Source organism: Sitophilus oryzae, unplaced genomic scaffold (assembly GCF_002938485.1).
Source record: "Sitophilus oryzae breed Bouriz unplaced genomic scaffold, Soryzae_2.0 scaffold_864_pilon_pilon, whole genome shotgun sequence".
NCBI classification, from domain to species: Eukaryota; Metazoa; Arthropoda; class Insecta; order Coleoptera; family Curculionidae; genus Sitophilus; species Sitophilus oryzae.
This window is the reverse complement of record NW_022147488.1, coordinates 1,097,609-1,116,908: the sequence shown is the minus strand read 5'-3', so window position 1 is coordinate 1,116,908 and position 19,300 is coordinate 1,097,609. Positions and strand designations below refer to the sequence as shown.

General features: G+C 33.1%; 1 protein-coding gene across 1 annotated transcript in view; it reads right to left on the bottom strand.

Annotated features, from left to right (window-relative positions):
• LOC115890425 (gamma-aminobutyric acid type B receptor subunit 1) overlaps positions 1-19,300 on the bottom strand; it is a 635,424-nt gene that overhangs the window by 609,341 nt on the left and 6,783 nt on the right. The gene's annotated exons all lie outside the window — the stretch shown is intronic.

Here is a 19,300-nt window from a genome sequence, read left to right as displayed (position 1 = left end):
CACCCAATTCAACAAAAAAACATCTGCTAGAAAGCAGGGTGCGGATGACTTGTTCAAGTTGATAGTCTTTCGTCATTTGATCAGACGGTTGTGATTTACTGTGTCGTATGCTTACGACAGGTCAACAAAGACAGCTCCGGAAGCTATTTTTGTTTGAAAGCCATTCTCAATGTGTTGTGTGAGGTTCAGAACTTGAGCGGTGCAGGTCTTTCCCGGTCTGAATCCCGCCTGCTCCGGTATTAGCTGATCGTCGATATTAGGGCTGATACGATTTAATAACATTCTCTCAAACAGTTTATAGAGTGTGCACAGTAAGGAGATGGGCTTAAAATTTTTGGAGTCGTCCAAACTCTTTCCGGGTCTGGGGATAGCGATGGCATTGCTCTTCCTCCAGGCTTTGGGGATCCTATTGGATTGCAGACTATAATTAAAGAGCTTCAGGACCCATTCTTTAGTTTCCGCGCCAAAATTAATGATTTGTTCGTTTCTCAACTCGTCAATATCAGCGGCTTTCCCTGGAGTTCCCTGGCTTTCCCTGAAGTAGTGCATTTATTGCGAAAGGTTGGCTGAACTCGTTATTTTCCTGTTCTAATCTAGTAAGGCAGAGTGTTTTTTTCCCATTTGACTTACCGTTCACAATGAGTTGGTCGGCTATCTGATTCGCACTTACGCTTGATATCTCTTTGGGGGCCGTTGGGTCGTTGTTCACCTTTCTTAGTGTCTTCTATGCCTGTCGGCAAGAGTGTTTCATATTGATATTGATAAGAGTCTGCAAATTTTGACGACTTATAGAAATCTCTTCCGACAGTCTATTACCCAAGTTTATAGTTTCCTCTACGAAAGGATCGCGCGTATACAGATCCGTATATTCGTCGTAGAGCTTACTCTGATTCCGGTCCAAACCTGGAATGTATTGAGTTCGGCAGCCACGCGGGATGTGCTTTCTAGAAATGGTTTTTATGTTCTCTATAAAGGTGTCATAATTATCAGATATTGGCTCGATAGTTTGAACAACACCATCCAATTCTTCCCTGAAACCTTCCCAATTCGCTTTCTTAAAGTTGAAGCGTCTGCGGAATGGAACGATTTTTGGTTCGATTATAGCTCTAATTTGAAGCATAATGGACCTGTGTAACAGTGAATAGAGATATATGTAAGAAACAAAAGTTACATGGTAGCGATGTGTGCTTTCACCCTGGGGCTGAGTGCCACCCCTTCTCGGGGGTGAAAAATAAATCACCCATTTTAATTGCAACAATCAATAAAGGGATGAATTCTAAGCAAAAAATGTTCTATAACAATGTTCTATAACATGTTTTTAGAAAATTAATATTTTCCTAGTTATTTAGGATCGAAAATGTTGATTTTTCATTTAAAGACTGCATATATTTTTCTGTCATTTTTTATAAATAACTCGAAAACTTTGCGTTTTATTGCAAAACTCATATAAAGTAAAAATAAAGCTTTTAGAATAACTAAACGATTTATTTCAATAACGTATTTGATTATCGTAGGTGTAATAATAGCCGAGTTATCACTCTGTAAATATGATTTTTTTATTTTTCGAAAACTAAATTGCAACCTGTTACCGCAAAATAATGGCAAAAGAACACATTTTTCGAAGAAAATGGATATGACCGTTTTTAAAGCGCTTGAAAAGGCTTTTAAATATTGCGTCTCAAAAGTGGCTCACCCCTATTTTATTTTTTAGATAAAAAACGAGAATTGGTATTACTTAAATTAGGACCGATTGACGTATTCAATTGTTTTTGGTCACTTCCTGTTTCGCCGGAAATTACTACAACTTTTGATTTTTAAATTGCACCAGCGGTATTTTTTAACTTTATTCCATAGAAAATGACAATGACATATCATATGTCAACTTTTGATATTTTCGCATATGGTTTATTTGAAATTGTAACATGCGGTTCATAACGACAATTTTACTCGAAATACCAAGTGTGTGGTACCAAAATTATTCGTAAAAAATGCTTTTTCCAAATATGCTAATGAACCATCCTTGTTCCATTTGAAAAAATTCAAATATCATTAAAAATACGATCGGGGCATCTTTTAACAAGCAGGACAAGACACGAAATACATTAGACAATCAAAACCATTTTCCAAGGCTCCTTGGTTAAAAATTAATGTTTTTAACACAGCCATGGCATTCTAGAATGAAATTTAAAATACAATTTTTTAAGCGAAAATGTTAATAGTTTTGTGTCTGTCATTCTATTCAGAGTGTCATTTTCTATCGAAAAGTAGAAATATAACGAAGATGCCATTTAAAAATCAAAAGTTGTAGTCATTTCCGGTAAAACAGAAAGTGACCAAAAACAATTGAATACATCAATCAGTCCTAATTTATGTCATATGCTAATGTACCAAATTTCATTTTTTTATCTGAAAAAATAAAAAAGTTATAAGAGTGAGCCACTTTCGAGACGCACCTGGTATATGCATTAAGGAATGTAAAGTATATTAAAAAAATACATATTTATTTACATTATTGAGAAAAATATATATTGTTACCAATAAATTGAATAAATAATCTTAGCGTATGATTTATTCAGAAATAAATAAATATTTAACGATCTTTTTTCTGGAAACTGTTTTCTTTCACTTTTCTTCTGCTTAATTTCTAATATTCTTGACTGGCGACCCAAGAAAAGGCCTATAAATATTAACAGATATTTCGTTTGAACCTTTTTAATGATGATTTGGAATGTTTTCCCTTCTGTTATGAACCGTGTCCCATTGGAGACATAAAAAGCAGGCAGGAAAACTGGAAAATTGCGATAATAGTGGGAATGGAAATATTTCCATTAGCTCAGATTAATTAAAAATGGGAGTAAAAATGATAATTAATAAAAATATTATCAGAAAAAAAGTTAAAAAGTAGTTTTAATATACATTTTTTGACGTTTTTATATAAAATTTGTAGAATTACTTTGAAAATAAATAAGGTATTATGTTTATGAACCGTGTCCCATTGGAGACATAAAAAGCAGGCAGGAAAACTGGAAAATTGCGATAATAGTGGGAATGGAAATATTTCCATTAGCTCAGATTAATTAAAAATGGGAGTAAAAATGATAATTAATAAAAATATTATCAGAAAAAAAGTTAAAAAGTAGTTTTAATATACATTTTTTGACGAAAAGTAGAACGAAAATGGGAAATAAATTTGAAATGTTGTTTTTTCATTCTAGAAGCTACAGATACCGGCAATAGTGTATCCGGCATACTATTGCCGGTTTGGTTGTAATATAATCACCCCCGTATAATCACCATAAATATTGTTTTTCCTCAACCATAGAAGTCATTTTATTTCTTAAATCTGTTTTCATTCTCTATCTCTAAGAGTTGGGGACTAGAAGGTTACAAATTTGCTTTTCACGAATGTCTATATTGCATGGTTGCTATAGGATAGATATTAAAAAAGTAATTCTTAATTATTATTTTATTATAATAATATTATTACTGTTACCGTTCTGGTATTTCCCATAAATTCAAAATATACCTAAGTTTTTACGAAGATAATTACACAACTTATTTGTCTATGATAAACTTTTATTTAAAAGTGATATACTGACATATGTTAAAACAAAAACAAAATAGAGATTTAATCAGATATTTAATAGGTACTGACTTTCTTCTTTAACTTCAGCCTAATTTTCAAAATTCGTGACTAATTCTCGAAAAGAAAAACCTCATAAATTTTAATAAACATTTATTTTCAAACTTTGTAAGGTTATTTTGTATATTTTAATTTTGTTTTCGGGGATTTAATTAGAATTGAAAAACAGGCAAAAAAGTAAATTATTGGGCAAACTCGGTCAATGGTAATACTCGTATTTGCATTGACCCTAATTTATTAAAAGCCAGGGCAAAATAAGTTAATTATTACTGAAATCAGAGGGGAAAAATGATAAAAAATGTTTACGCAGTCCCGAGCATTTTCCTTTTAGATTTTCTTTATACTGTAGAATACAAAAATTCACCAGCAAAAAAATTGCGACCTATACTGCTGTGTTAACGAAAAACCTTTTATCTGATGAGTCTTAGTTAGAGTTCTGATCTTTCTTATTAATAATTGAAAATAGTGTACCTGCTTTTAGATCAGATTTACTCTTGAAGTGAAAATATATTTCATTAAATTTAAAAAAAAACAGGTTAGATTATTTTTGCTTCTTAAGTATTTTATTCTTTTTAATGACACAGTTGTATCTCAATTGTAGTTAATGCGTTTTTAATTAGCACGGCAGTATAGAATTCTCTTTCCACATAATATCCAGTGTAATTTTTATAGTTTATATACAGGGTGGTCCGAATTGTATTCAGAAACTTCGACGGCATATTGTGCAGATAAAAATAAGTAAAAAATTTCTTTTAAAATTTATGTCCTAAAATGTTTCCTTTGCGAGATACAGAGTGTAGAAGTGTCATTTTTATTTCGTTTTTTTTCCAAATAATTTCTAACAACTAACACTGGAATGGGATGAAAATAGGTGTCTGGGTGTTTTTTGACATGATAAATTTGATTTAGATGTCAATATGACTTCTACTGTATGGAGCGCCACTTATGTTTTTTAACTGATTTGAAGTGTAATAATATTTTGTCCGGACCTGTATAAAACCGCTGAGTGAAAAATTTTTTTTAATTCATTTCCTTAATTTTTACCTAAAAAAGGTCACTCGGAAAAAATCGCTACGATCAACAGTTTTCCAGATATTTGGAATGGAATTAGTCAATACATGTCATTATTGACAAGAAATAAACATATTAACTAGATAGTTATTTGACTGAAATGATAAATTTGGGTTATGTTTATTTTATTAAAGTATATGGTAATATACCGTGCTTTTATTTTAACTGTGAACATAGGACCTAACACAGTGCAATGCTATTTTGATAAGTATGTTCATTTTTAAAGCGGAACAGCCAAAGCATTGAATTTGAGTAAATACTATGCATACTCACACAACAAACAATATTTTTTGTTTTAATTTTTTTTAATTACCTAAAAATAGTTCTAGCTCAAAAAATTGGCAAAAATCCTAGATTTCGATGAAAAAAAAAATATTTTGAATTTTATGAAATAAACATTGGTATATAAGGATGATAAAAGGTTGGCTATGGACTGGCAACAGGGGTGTGATATACAAACTATAATGATTGACGCCTATGTTCACCGTTAAAATAAAAGCACTGTATAATAATAATAATAAATAATAACGATAAAATTGCTTCTCTTGATCCTTTGGCATAAAAACTTTTCAAATTTATTATTTCAGACTAATAACTACCCAGTTAACATGCATATTTGCATCAATTATGATCAAAACATGATCAATGGATCATGTATTAGCTACAGTCGACTCGATAATTTGAAACTCAAGGGACCAGGAAAAAAAATCAATATAAAGAGAGTTCAAACATAATAGAAGTTCAAATAATCAAGAGGAAATAGGGATAAATTCAAATAAACAAGAGTTGTCGATGTAAACTAACGACAGGTCTGTACAGGGAAACAATACCGACGCAATGACTACATTATTGGCTAAACAAATGGCAAATAGGTAAATCTTTGAATAAGAAGACTAAGGAAGGAGCATAATGCATGTATTCATGCATGGTGGGCGGAAAAAGGACTCTAGGGTGGGGATCCTTGACAGTTCTGTTTGACGATTCATTTGACACATTTGAATTTGATTTGAAATTTTGTGGATTTCTCAGTCTTTACGGAGCTTATTTTATGTTATTTATTATTTATTCTACTACTGATAGTTGTATAAGGTAGAAAATCTAGATGGAAATTGTGGCAGAACTTAAATTAACAGTGACACTATCGCGATTTATCAAAAAAACTCTAAAATAGTTGGTTGTGTAGCGTGCGGGAGATCTCGGCGAAAATCGAGTGAAATAATGGAACAACTTTTCGCTAGTAAGTGACTATATAATATACATACGTGTATATTTTTGCTTTTATTTACTACTTGTCAAAGATTAGATGTCAAAGAATTTAGATACGTCAATTTGACTTACCTGCTTCAGTAGCGTATCGGATGTTTGTGTTAATAAATAATTATTAAAAATTATCTATTTTTATTATAATAATATGTTTTTATAACAATTGTAATAACTACCAATATTTACCCACAACGTAAAATAAAAAAAACAAATTATTGAGTCTACCCCACGTCTACCCTACATCATAGTTTTAGATTTTTTAAATTAAATTAGAACGGCACTGATAAACCGGAATTTAAGCCGGCCATATTTGCTTCCCATCGCGGTGGACCTAAGATTTTTGATATGCTCCTTCCTTAGTCTTCTTATTCAAAGGGGCAAATACATAATCACGGACTTCAAAATATGAGATTTCTTATTTCAAATTATAAAATGTCGAGTTCAAATTATAGAGAGTAAGGAAGCTCTCACTTCAAATTATAGAATGTCGGCGAGCAAGAATTCATTCAAATTATCAAGGGGAGATTATATTACTTTTTTTCAATTTATCGAGTATTTTCTTAAAGGACTTCAATATATCGAGATATTCAAATTAACGAGTGTCAAATTATCGAGAGTCGACTGTATTTAGATTCTAAATATGTTGAGAATTTTTACCAAGAGTCTTTTTTACGTTATTACTCTTCAAAACAGCTAAAAAATATGTAGGTGGCGCCCTCTACATGTAGAAGTAATACTGACACCGAAATCGAATTTTCCATGTTAAAAAACCGCTAAACATAATTTTTCATCCAAATATCCAATCAGAAATAATTTGCAAAAATGGGAATAAAAATGAAACTTCTATACCCTGTATCTCCAAAAAGAAGCATTTTACGACATACATTTATAGGAACTGTTTTACTTATTTTCATCTGCAGAATATAATTAACGAAGTTTCCGAATACAATTCAGACCACCCTCTATAAAATATTGTTCCGAAAATCGTTTAGTAATATTGACAAATTGATAGATGTTTATTTGTCAGTTATTAAAAATAACATTATATGTCTATCTTCTTTATTTTATTCGTTTTCTTCGGGAATCTAAGCAATGCGAAAATAAGAAATCTCTTCGAAAAAGGTGAAAAATCGCGATAAAGCAGTCATTCGAAATATTTTCGTTTACTCGGATTAATTAAAGGCGAAAGTGAAAGAAGTCAATTAATACTGGAAACAGGCGCAAAAAGAGGATATCCGGTTTTTGTAAGAGTCGTTCTTCCTTTTGATTTGCTCGGGCTTGGAAAACAAATGGGCCAGACTCGGCAATTTTAATCAGAGGAATTGTTGATTAAGTGCGCTTAGTCGGACCTTATAACTAGAGTATTTAAAAATCTCCTTTTAATTTCCTTTTTCGTTTGATCGAGAGTTTTTGGTTCTTTTCAATGTGGTGATATTAACTTTTTTTGTAATTTTTGATAGTAAGAAAAAGTAATTGACTATATTATTCAGTTCATACACAGCAGTGACCAGTGACTCACCGTTTAAAAATAATTTTACACCTTACATTCTATGTCTTTAATAGTTTGCTTAAAGTTATGTTGAAACGGTACAAGTATACTAGGATCAAGTATCGCGTCCCACTTGTACGCTACTTGGATCGTATAAGTCCCGTTGATATGGCATAAGAGTACTGGGATGACAACTCAGGACCAAGTAACTTGTACAAATACACTTGGGTCCTTTGAATAAGAAGACTAAGGAAGGGCATATCAAAAATCTTAGGTCTACCGCGATGGGACTCAAATATGGCCGACTTAAATTCCGGTTTATCAGTGCCGTTCTAATTTTATTTAAAAAATATAAAACTATGATGTAGGGTAGACGTGGGGTAGACTCAATATTTTTTTTATTTTACGTTGTGAATAAATGTTGGTAGTTATTAAAATTGTTAAATAATTATTTGTTAACACAAACATCCGATACGCTACTGAAGCAGGTAAGTCAAATTGACGTATCTAAATTCTTTGACATCTAATCGATATCTAATATTTGAAAAGTAGTAAATAAAAGCCAAAATACAAACAAAAATATATAGTTAGTTAATTTAAGAGTATTTCATAAATGATCGGTTTACTACACGTATGTATATTATATAGTCACCTCCTAGCGAAAAGTTGTTCCATTATTTCACTCGATTTTTGCGAGAACTACCGCACGCTACACAACTAACTATTTTAGAGTCTTTTTCGATAAATCGCGATAGTGTCACTGTTAATTTAAGTTCTGCCACAATTTCCATCTAGATTTACTACCTTTATACAACTATCAGTAGTAGAATAAATAATAAATAACATAAAATAAGCTACGTAAAGATTGACAAATACACAAAATTTAAAATCAAATTCAAATGTGTCAAATGAATTGTCAAACAGAACTCTCAAGGATCCCCACGCTAGAGTCCTTTTTCCGCCCACCATGCATGAATACATGGATAACATTATGCTCCTTCCTCAGTCTTCTTATTCAAAGCTTGGGTCAAATGGTTTCCATGACAGTGTACTTGGATACATAGCAAGATGTCAGATTTGGTGTTACAAGTCGTTATATTTCCGAAAGTGGCAAAATTGGGCATCCAATTTGACCCACTCTGTATATCTTGCCGTTTCCGAGATTCCAACGGTGAGAATCGTATTTCAAATACCCGGTATAGAGTTTGCACGTCTTGGGAGTAACAAGTTACTATTAACTTATAATACTAAAGCTGTCGATAGGAAGGTAGTACTAACCGGTACCCTTCAACCGCGTCAACTGCCGTATTATCATCTGAAAATTGAGTCTTAAGTATTATTCCTCTAAGGCTGGGGCGACCTAGGTACCAAAATTAATTTTATTTTTATCAGAAATAGATGGCTGATGAAATGCCTGCAATGGGATTCGAACCAGCAACCATTATATTGGAGGGCAAGAGCTGTATCTTCATGCCATCAAGCAAATCTAGGGGCATGGCAGTGCCCCCGCTAAGTCGAACACAGTCGCACCATCCTTCTCTCGAAGGTATTAGCGGCACTTTAGACCACCCTGTATGTTCGTTGTGGATAAAGCAAGAATATTAATTTTCACTACACATGAAGACGTACTATAGCTGGCTAGGTTACCAAAATATCTAGTAATTATAACACATAGTTTATGAATTATCGCTTGTCAAACTTCTTTAATTTTGACATTGACTCACTGACAGATCATCACAATTCTAAGATACTTCTAGATGTGTCATAAACTTCAAATTTCAAATTTTAGGTAGCTTTAAGCCTATGGATTAAAAGTTAGCTGTCTAACCGCTATCGGTAACTGACTTTCCCGTCGGGAAAAAAGGTAGAAAACTAGAATTAATCGAAGCAATCTCTTCTGATTTTATTTGTATTTTAATGTACCAACAATAATTCAAGGATTATGAATTACACTCGCCGCGCCGTCAGCAAAATTTTAAAGTACTTCTAAATGTGTCACTAACTTCAAATTTCGAATTTTAGGTAGCTTTAAGCTTATAATGGAAGGAAAACATGGAAATATCTTTATGGATCAAAAGTTAGCTGTCTAGCCACTACCGTTAATCGACTCCGGCGATGGTAATAGGAAGACCGGTGATAGGATTGTTTTGAAAATTTAGATTTTTATATAAAGGAACCTGCTCCATCTATCTAAAATATTGTCAGTGTTACAGTGTTGCCGGATCATTTGAAAAGTGGTAGCATCTTTGTTGGTATGGGATATGATATTCACGAGAGATAATTCTATTCTAATTACAAAACTTTATTTTTTACGGGCACTGTGACAGATTATTCTTTTTTAATTATGGTGCTCTGCAATTGCCAAGTCATTATAATTATTACAGAAATAAAGATGACGAATACTGAGACGAAAAATTTATAACAAAATTGTTGAATAGGTGCTTAAAGAGACACTAAATAAAATAGACTGACTTAGTTTTACATGAGATCTCACAACTTGTAGCATTTTTATTTTCCAAATGCTACTTTTTTTATTACAGACGGTATTTTATTATTGTATCGATATTCTTTTTACATTTCTACAACGTTTAAATTTCGGAACGCTCTCTATCGAAAATATTGGATCGTACCCTGGTGTATCGACAAGACGGGAAACGTCAAAATCGTCACCTCGGATTTGGCCGTTGTCGAGGTCACTGTGCCATTTTGAGAATTAAATTTATTTGGCTAGTATTTTTCACAATATGGGAAAAATATTGTGACTTTGTTGTCCCATAGATGGATGGAGATCCCATATAGTTTTTGATTGTTGAGATATTAATGAATCTTTGACATTCCATTTGGTAGAAAAAACCTTCACATGCCTTTCTTTTAGATTCCAGCTTTTTGATGAGAAGTGTCCAGCCCTTATTTGAGAAGAAATGTTAAATAATTATTGATTGTGTGCCTTCACAATGAGGTAAATTAATACCTTCGTAAATTTTTCGAGTTTTTTAAAATGTAAGGTTAACTAATACCGTGCATTTCTTTTTAGGTTTTTCTACGTGTTTTTCTCAGCATTTTTCCACGTATTTTTCTTCAAGTATTTCTAGACATTTTTCTAGACGTTTTTCTGCAAGTTGTTCTGCATATTTTTCTAGAAGTTTGTGCCAAGTTTTTCCACAAGTTTTTCTTACGTGTTCAGGCACCGAAGTAATCAGTAGCAGCCTGTTCGGTTAGATTTGCTAAGAAATTAACTATTCTTAACATTTTACATTTAACCGGTTAAGTACTTGCCTTCAGCATTACTTTAACCTTTAATTTAGAAAATTTAACATTCTGTTACATTTTATATATTTTTTAGCACTTTAAGTATTTGCCTTCAGCATTGCCTAAATTTTATTTGTATTTGATTATTAAAATAATCATGTTATATTGATTGATTATTCAAATTTAACATCTATTTATGTTAACCTTTTATAACATTATGATCTTTGTCCTGTAAGGGCAATCTAGGATACAGCTTTTAAACTTTTTCCCTTAACTATATATAAACAAAAAGGTTCATGAATCTTCGTAATAAGTCAATTGAAATTTAGATATTTAATATTCGAATAAAACCAAGACCGTCTCTAAAAGTATTCTTGTTATATTATAATTATTTGAATAATATCTGAAAAGACATAATTTGATTTTAAACAAGTTTTAAGATATAACTGCTGTGCCGAATAGGTACTGGATAATTTCTAACAAGAAATAAATCTTATTTTTTTGGGTATTTGAATTGTTTCATTGGTTGATCCAGTTTCTCAAAACATTTAATAACTATACTAATTTTAGTTTCCATTCAATTAATACACTTGTACAAATTTTCTTATTTCAGTTTGTACTATCCTACTTAGCATCTCTTTTTGAAATAAGTGGCGCCCTTTGGTATGCAGTGTAAGGTATAGGTGGGTATCATATTTTTAGTCAAGTGCAGAAGCAAAAGCTTGTTCCCACCGCCTCCAAGAGTAGCCGTTCGCAACATTTTGACTTAAATTCTCAATAAAAGGAAAGTTTGTGTCACAAACTTTTTATAGTGGAAGAATTGTGTTGCAAGACTAGGCATTTTTTACATTCTAAATTTTTGATGGGATTACTAATAAGTAATTTCTTTCCAACTTGTATTTGACTTCAAGCTAATGTCATCCATCTGCCGAGATGTAGCTAAGTTTGCTTATTTCTCTGAAAGAAAATCCAATTCACCTGACTTGTCAAAAGTAGCATCCCAGTAATTTACCTCACTCAGCCTAGAATTCACTGAACCATACTTTCTTCCTTCCTGTCGTCTGTGTGATGCAGATTTTGAGTGATTTATTTTACTTTCCCATGAAAAATTCAACGAATGTAAATTTTACAACCGCGAAATATAAGGCTAGTTTTGAAACGGTGTGGGTTCGTTGCTTTTGTTTCCGTTTCCGAAATTTAGTTGTTTCAGTTTTTGAAGTCGACAAAGACTGAATGAATTTAACTACAGTTTAAAACTAAATTAATATTATATTATGCTTGAATAAAAAGATTAAGAAAGCAATATAATCCATCCAAGTATCCTATCCAAAGTTTGGCATATCATTGTACTCAAGAACTCGGTCTCAGTTCTTTAAAAACCTGAAATAAAAAATGCAGGTCCGTATTTAAAAAATTTAAGTTGGCCTCTGTATCTCACAAATTATCGGCTAATTTGAAAATCAAAAAATACTATCAGATAGCCCTAATAAAGTGATTATGATAATATGTAATTAATTACTTGATTTTCTAAAAAGTAACGACAGGAAAAAATAAAATTGATTTTCAAAAAAATCCGTTTTTACCAAAAAACTCAACAACCCTGAAAAAAACATATAGCTTATATCGCTGAAAATCTTAAAAAATGGCGCTTTTTATGAAGGTCATGGCCAACTATGGTTTCCATTTAAAAAAAAACATGTTTGTGTCATGTCAAATATGGCAGGCTTTAGAAAAAAACGGAGAACACAATCTCATTAAGGATGTGCTTATCTACAACTTTTTGTCTAAAATAGGTTGTAATGGAATTAGGGACAATTTTTAAAATAGCCGAAATTTGTATTTTTCGAAATATCTAGTAAGCCATGAACTTTTTCAAAAATCTAAAAGACGCATATTTATGACCCCACACAACTGCAATTCTTTTCCCATTTAACCGACTCGATTAGATATATTTTCTTTAGATTTTATTTACAACTTATATAAATAATGAGGATGCGTCAATTTGGCGTAAACCCACGTTAGCTTCACCTGTAAATTATTAAAACTCAGTTAGATGTTTTATACAGTGGTTCACACTGTAGATATCAACAAAATTTCCAGTACAAAACTTTGGGGTAACAAATTCCTTAAGCGTTAGTATGTAAAATCGACGTATTTTACGATTTTGCTCCGAGTTTAGTCTAACGAGTTTACTTGGTTGCCAGTAATCCAATGTCCTTTGAGAGCCTGGCAGCATTAATTTGTTGTAATTGTTAACCGAAATAGCAGCAGTACGCCGACTTTGCTCTAATTGCTTTGAGCAGGATCGATGGGATCGTGTTCCTTATGTTCGGGTTGAGTCGCTTTGTATGCGCAAACCGTTGCTTGGTTAGTTGCTAACTTTGCTAATCGTAGGTTGTAGTATGCAGTGTCCTACAGCAGTGCGTCTATATATAGCTTGTATAATAAAGAACTTTGGATATTCGTTTAAGTGCACACTTGAACTATGTACTAAGACATACAAAGCGTCGATTTTAAAACTTCACACCCTTAATATCTTTCTTGGAGTTAAAAATATAAAAAATCGGAGAGACACATCAATTTTATTTGTAAGGGGGGCACTTTAAATGAATATTTTTCGCCTTTTTCTTTCAACCCCCTACGAGGAGTAGATGTCACCCTTACAATTTTAAATGGGAATGGGGGTTAAGTAGCACATCGTTTTAAAGAGCGTTTAATTTTCTTTTCAGTGATATCCTACTTTGTTGCTTTTTGTCCAGAGGTTTCCAAATAATCACGTTTCAAAAAGAAAACAAGAAGAAACAATTAAATATGCCGGCATTAAGATTTTGGTTTTCAGACTAGTGTTTACACAAAAATTATTCCAATGGATCTCCTTGTAGTACAAATGATTAGAAGATTAGGTTACACCATAAGTTGTTCAAAGTGTTGTCGATTTTCCTGTAATCAATACTAAAGTCTGTTTTCAAACTCCTCCCTAACATTTCGGAAAACTTCACCAGGAACTGACCGGCATTCTGCTGTAATTCGCCTTTTAAGATCATCAATATCAGTAGGTTGTATTTGATAAACAATGGATTTAAGATGTCCCCAAAGAAAGAAGTCTAAGGGTGTTAAATCCAGTAATCTTGGAGGCTATTCAATTGGTCCCCTTCTGCCAATCCATGTACCTGGAAACCTTTTGAGACCCTGGCAAAATTAATAGAATATCCTAGCAACAGCTTGCGATAATCAGTTGTATCTATACAGAAAGCCTAATATTTAGCTTACAAAACAATCAACTTTTGATTTCTAACCACATTTTCTCTTGATGGATGATAATCAAAGGCCAAAATGATATTCCTCGCAAATTTTGAAGTATAATTAGTGGAAAAGTCAAGAGTTTGTTAACTTTCTTCACTAACTGAAAATACCTACCACTGATGTTCACGTTCAGAATCCTCCTCCTCCTACCTAGGTACCTTCTCTTTCGAAGTTGGCGATTAATATGGCATATGATTCTCTGTCCATAGCTTGGTGAATAAGGGTGTTTCCGTCTGTGTGAGTCCAATCAATCTCTTATGCTACGTACCCATGATTTCTTTTCCCTCCCTATGCTACGTTTTCCATCGATTTTTCCTTCTATTATGAGCTGTATATCCTCATATACTGAGTATTTATATTGTGTCCAAGGTAGGAAGTCTTTTTTATTTTAATTGTGCCTGTTAGGTGTGCACGAGTTTTCATTCTGTTTAAAACTTCACAGTTTGTTGTTCTGGAGGTCCAACTTATCCTCAGCATCCGACGATACATACACATTTCAAACGCATTAAGGTGTTTAATGTCTTCTTGTTTTAGCGTCCATGTTCCGCATCCATATTGAAATAGGGAACATATACCGTGCTGGCAACTGTTACTTTTGGGTCAGCATTTACATGTGTGGAAGTAAATCGCATTGGGATCCTATTAAGTCGGAGTGAGAGAAATGCGACCGACCGACGCGACGCGCGATGGTGTGCTGTTGCGGCGTTGCCGATACGCCTTTCCCTATCAAGTAAAGTAAAATCACGATCGCAAACCGCTTATTTTTTATTTATTAAAGACTTTTTTTACAAGAGATACCTAGATAAAATCATTAGACATGTTTCTGAGCATCTGGAATGGAATTATAAGGATATCGGGGTGTCATTTTTTTTATAACGAGAAAACGTCAGTAATCGCGATAATTTAAAAGCTCAACTTTTTAACACATAACAGGCCATAACTCAAGAACCACTTTAGATATCGAAACTTCTTTGTATTTTTAAGATCGGATATTTTACAATATGTTTACATAAGAAAAAATCGATAACGTTGTTTTTTCCATTCAAAAATTGTAAACAATCCATCCATTTACTTTTAGAGCATAGCAATTTTCAGCAATCGTGTAATTTTTTTATTGATAAGATTTTCACATACTGTCTACAAAGAAAATACAGCAGAAATATTAACAAAGTTCTTGAAAAAACTACAATCTATTATTTCTAATAGATTTCGAGATATCGATTTTTGAATTCAGAGTTCTAATAGCGCGACCACTATCAAATACCCACTCAATTCCGCTTATTTTTACCAAAAATGCAAGTGTTTCTAGCTTGCACTTAAAAAAATTCAAGCTATAGGGAAAATTACAACTCGTTAACAAATAAACAAATTAAGTATCACGAGACGTAATTAAATCGTGAAGCTGAACGCATGATGTACACTTTCCCCTAGAACTTTAAAAGTACTGACAGAGGTATTGATTGGGTCGACCGGTCAACTGCGACAAATCTGCTTATTCCCTTCCATGTCTCTTAGCGATGTGCACAGTTTCTCGGTTTATTTCATACGTTTGGCAACGTTTTTACTGTTCTCTCTTTGTTCAGTACATAAACGCATTGTACTCTTATTACATACGGAAATCTCGACCCAAGACTAACCTTTGCCAGCCCTTAGTATAGCATTTTAATGTTCTTAGCCTCGTTGGTATAGCTATTCTCGAATAGCATAAGAATATTCGCATCTTCTGATTTCCTTAGAGTGGTCTAGCTGGCTGTTTAATTCCGAGGTTCTGAATGCTCACATTCAAATTAGAGAAACAAACTTCTACGCTAATTGAAACCACTAATTGCGAGGTTCTAAATGAAACTTTAGTGTTATAGTTTAATGTAGCTACTCTAAAAACAACTGGATTATTTAAATAACAATAAAAATTGAAAAAAAAACTCTCTTGTCCACAGGCGCTGGTCTCTTCCTGCCTTGCTGGGCATCGTTTAGCTGTGCGACCCCACTCTCAGACTTATGAATATTTAGGATTTTGTGCCCGGCCGAACGTAATGGCTTATGAATTTCGCACGAGCCGAGAACCTAAACCCTTTCGCGTTTAATTATGGGATCAATAAACACGTGCGTGCCCCACTCGCTCTACCTGAAAACGATATAGATAAAGATGTGTAAATTGCGAGGGAGCAATACCGACCCTCATATCGCGAAAATTGCTGCATAATTAAGAGGAAAATTTTAATTTGTACGTAAAAGTGACAATTTCGCTTTTCATATAGGTACCTTAATTGTACGAAAGCGTAGAGCTGCCAAGCCAACATTATGTAGCATATACCACAAGAGGTGAAACTATCTCTGGATTTTTTTTCTGAATTCAAGAATATTAAGAAAATTATCCCGAGTTGAGGACTGGGCACAACAAATTTTACAAAAAATATTCACGAACGAGAATTTACGATCGGTAGGAGAAAACTAAAACCAAATTTTGTTAAAAATCATTTTAAAATTATGTTTTTGATTTTTGGCAAAGGCTATTTTTTTCCTTTAACAAGACACCAGCCGTGCATAGAAAGTTTAGTTGAACTGTAAATTCAATTTCCATAGAAACTAAAAAGTAAAACCTCTTTCAGAACCTGGAAATTAGTGGAACAAATTAGTGGTTCTAAAGCTTCATTCAGAACCCCGCAATTAGTGGAATAAATTAGTGGTTTCAATTAGACTCTATAGTTTTTAATTTACTATCATTCACAATGTCTACTAAAATTACAATTAAAATTAATAGATTATCCTATCAACAGCTTGCGGTAATCAGTTGTATCCATAGAGAAAGCCTAATATTTAGCTTCTAAAACAATAAACTTTTGATTTCTAACGACATTTTCTCTTGACGTATGATAATCAAATGCCAAAATGACATTCCTCGCAAATTTTGAAGTATAATTAGTGGAAAAGTTAAAAGTTTGATAACTTTTTCTACTAATTGAAAATACCTACCACTAATATTGACGTTCTGAATCCTCCTCCTCCTCGGTGCCTTCTCTGTTAAGGTTGGCGATTAATATGGCATATGACTCTCTGTCCAGAGCTTGGTGAATAAGGGTGTTTCCGTCTGTGTGGGTCCAATCTCTTATGTTACTTCGCCATGATTTCTTTTTCCTCCCTATGCTACGTTTTCCATCAATTTTTCATTCAATTATGAGCTGTATTTCTTGGTATCCTGAGTGTCGCAGTATGTGTCCAAGATAGGAAGTCTTTTTGATTTTAATTGTGCCTCTTAGGTGTGCACGAGTTTTCATTCTGTTTAAAACTTCACAGTTTGTTGTTCTGGAGATCCAACTTATCCTCAGCATCCGACGATACATCCACATTTCAAACGCATTAAAGCGTTTGATGTCTTTTTGTTTTAGCTTCCATGTTCCGCATCCATATTGAAATAGGGGACATATATAGCATTTTAATGTCCTTAGCCTCGCTATGGTATAGCTATTCTCGAATAGCATAAGAACATTCGCATGTTGAGGAAACCAGCCCTAGTTATTTCAATCCATCTCCTGATTTCCTTAGAGTGGTCTAGCTGGCTATTTAATTCCGACGTTCTGAATGCTACATTCAAATTAGAGAAACAAACTTCTACGTTAATTGAAACCACTAACTGCGAGGTTCTAAATGAAAGTTGTTTGTTATGGTTTAATGTAGCTACTCTAAAAACAATTGGATTATTTAAATAACAATAAAAATTGAAAAAATAAAGCCCTCTTGTCCATAGGCGCTGGTCTCTTCCTGCCTTGCTGGGCATCGTTTAGCTGTGCGACCCCACTCTCAGACTTATGAATATTTAGGATTTTGTGCCCGGCCGAACGTAATGGCTTATGAATTTCGCACGAGCCGAGAACCTAAACCCTTTCGCGTTTAATTATGGGATCAATAAACACGTGCGTGCCCCACTCGCTCTACCTGAAAACGATATAGATAAAGATGTGTAAATTGCGAGGAAGCAATACCGACCCTCATATCGCGAAAATTGCTGCATAATTAAGAGGAAAATTTTAATTTGTACGTAAAAGTGACATTTTCGGTTTTCATATAATACCTTAATTGTACGAAAGCGTGGAGCTGCCAAGCCGACATTGTGTAGTAATACCACAAGAGGTGAAACTATCTCTAGATTTTTTTTAAATATTTTGGAAATTATCCCGAGTTGAAGGCAAGGAATAATTTTATAAATAATTCACGAACGAGAATTCGGCGATCGGTAAGAGAAGCTAAAGCTTATATTTTTGATTTTTGGCAAAGGCAATTTTGTTCCAAGAAAAAAAAAGTTTTGTTTTTAACAAGACACCAGCAATGCATAGACTTGTAAATTCAGTTTGGTGGGAAACCAGAACGTAAAGCCTCATTCAGTACCTCGAAATGAGTGGAATAAATTAATGGGTTCAATTATTCTTCATAATTAAAAGTTTACGATCATTCACAATGTTTAAAAAAATTCAATTAAAATTAATAAAATACCCTAGCAACAGCTTGCGGTAGTCAATTGTATCCATACAGAAAGCCTAATAATCAAAGACCAAAATGACATTACTCGCAAATTATGAAGTATAATTAGTGGAAAAAGTTAAAGCTTTTCCTACTAATTGAAAACTACTACCACTAAATTTGATATTGTGAATGCTTGCATTGAAATTAGAGGCACAAATATCTGCAATAGTGATGTTTGGTAACGGCTCAGTCTTGCAATAGTCAACAATTGAATTTACTGATATAGGTATTACTTATTTATTAATATCTTTGGGAATTTGCTGTTCAGATATTTCTATCAGTGATATAATTTCAAAATATTGATAACAGTAAAAAAATCAATCATCGGCGTGTATGCCCGGATTCGTACTGTTCTTTTCTTCATCACACTAGTTTCGTGTGGTAGAAACGGTCGATCCATTAGCAATACTGTCACTAAGGTAGAAATTAATAGAAAAAATGTAAACTAAAACCAGAGTAAGTGGATCGACGAGTAGCGACAGAAACCGTCGCGTCGGCTATTTTGATGTGATGGGAGTTTTATACATATTTTTTTTGTTTTTTTTAATCCCTATTTCTAAATTTGAATGTATAAAATGTCTTACAGCTAATAAATAATTAAAAAAATAATTCGTTGCCTAAGGCATACTTGAAATAGAGTATATAGAGATGTTTGATAAATGGCAACAGTGGCAACTTCGCTTCTTCATATGACAGATAGACTACTTATTTTGCGCAGCCGCAAAGAAAATTGAAAACCGGACTGTCGCTACTCGTCGGTTTAC